Below are 1,740 nucleotides of genomic sequence, written 5' to 3'. Positions count from 1 at the left end.
CTCGCACAAAGGCAGCAGCACGCCTAGCAGCACAGAGAGTACCCTATTATAATTGGAACATGCAAATCAAAAATCAAGAAACCAAACAGCTTACTGAGATGTAATCATCAAATTATGAAATCCATTTTTTTAAGAGAGAATCTTCTTCATTTAACCCAACAAAGAAGTAGAACTGTATACGGAGATAAACATTTCGTTTTAATATTTGTAATGCTTCTCGCACGGTGCACTATAAATGTCAAAGATGATCAATAATCTTTTCGAAATAATGAAGACACATAAATACATGAATCTGATTATATTATCGTTTTATGCCACTCATTCCAAAGTGGTAAATTATACTCAATAATATTTTGAAGGTGATTTGCCTTTTCCGAGGTATGACTCAGACATCCTATGCTACGAAGCCCTTGCATAATTTCTTTCTCAGGCATCCAATCTAGGAAAGTGGATGATATTATAATCTTATATACTAGTCTTCATGGCTTAGTATTAGCCCGAGTCAAAACATGCAAAATTCTACACATTTCAGAGTTTAGGAAGCAAAAGCATTGTTCTTGAAAGATTAGAGATTCAGAAGGAAAATTTCATCAATTAAAGCATAGAACAATACATTTTATGAATACGCTTACATTATTTAACAAAATTCATACCTCCTTTCCAAGTTGTACCATGTTATCTGCGAGCCTCCGGACTTCTTTTGCCTGTAATCAAAGAAATAAACCAAATAAGAAGAGGAGGATTTAAACACAAAAAAATGCCAAACCCAAAATAAACCTTAAAATTAACTTTAACCTCCAAGAGTTTCTTGGCATATTGTTCATCAAACAGAACAAATACATGCACACCCAACCTTCGTCGAATTCACATATAATGCTAAAACCTAAAAACCAAAACTTTAATAACGCGGTGGCTACAATAGAATGAACATAGCTCACTCACGCAAGGAAATTGCATTTATTTAAATAATTCTTTTCGCTCTAGTCTAGAGTAATAATCTTCGGAGTTTCCCAATAACACGGATCAACAAGCAAATTTCATGCGAAAACGTATAAAAATCCAAGCAAAAAGATCGAATCATTCCATCTCAACAGTAAAACCCCAATAAAACCTTAAACTTCAAAAGAACGGGAAAATCACAGGAACTGCAGATCAATCACCTTGGCAACAGTTGTTTCTATGCGCTCGTGCTGCACTAACTGCGACACCATTGTCCTGTGATTACAAGATAAACACCTTCCTTTCAAAAATCGGAAGAAAGAAAATGAAATTTCTTTCAAAAACAATTTAATCATTACCTAAGCATTGACATTCTATGACCAGTAGGTCGATTGAGCTTCCGGAATTTCGTCATTTTCACTTACTTACAGAGCAGCGAGGAGGAAATTGAAGAACCCTGAATTTTGAAATCGAAGAACGAAACACCGAAGCCCCAGAACGAGAGCCACTATTGGACTTTACACTAACTATTTTGGGCTTTTCGCAATCAATGATTTAGTCCAATTTAAATATACTTTTAGCTGGGCCTGCACAAATTAGGAATTAGAATTTGAATGGTTTTTGTCGAATTAGTGAAAATTATTCGAAATAGGCAGATTTTAAAGGATTTTTATTATGCAAAATACAAATTGACTATGGAATTTAAATAATTGGCAAAAAATTGATTGAGACGGGTCGTATTTTGTGAAACGGCTATCTTATTTGGATCATCAATGAAAAAATATTACTTTTTATTGTGAA

General features: G+C 34.0%; 1 long non-coding RNA gene across 1 annotated transcript; it reads right to left on the bottom strand.

Moving 5' to 3' along the window:
* On the bottom strand, positions 1–1,492 carry LOC140966451 (uncharacterized). Its single transcript, XR_012173361.1, has 4 exons — positions 1,299–1,492; positions 1,161–1,215; positions 654–704; positions 1–43 (listed from the first exon to the last, which is right to left on the bottom strand). It is a non-coding gene; the product is annotated as an uncharacterized lncRNA (long non-coding RNA).
* Positions 1,493–1,740: the final 248 nt, after the last annotated feature.

The sequence above is a fragment of the Primulina huaijiensis genome, unplaced genomic scaffold (assembly GCF_012295235.1).
Source record: "Primulina huaijiensis isolate GDHJ02 unplaced genomic scaffold, ASM1229523v2 scaffold206476, whole genome shotgun sequence".
Classification (NCBI taxonomy): Eukaryota; Viridiplantae; Streptophyta; class Magnoliopsida; order Lamiales; family Gesneriaceae; genus Primulina; species Primulina huaijiensis.
The sequence above is the reverse complement of the archived record's forward strand: the minus strand, read 5'-3'. Positions and strand labels throughout refer to the sequence as shown.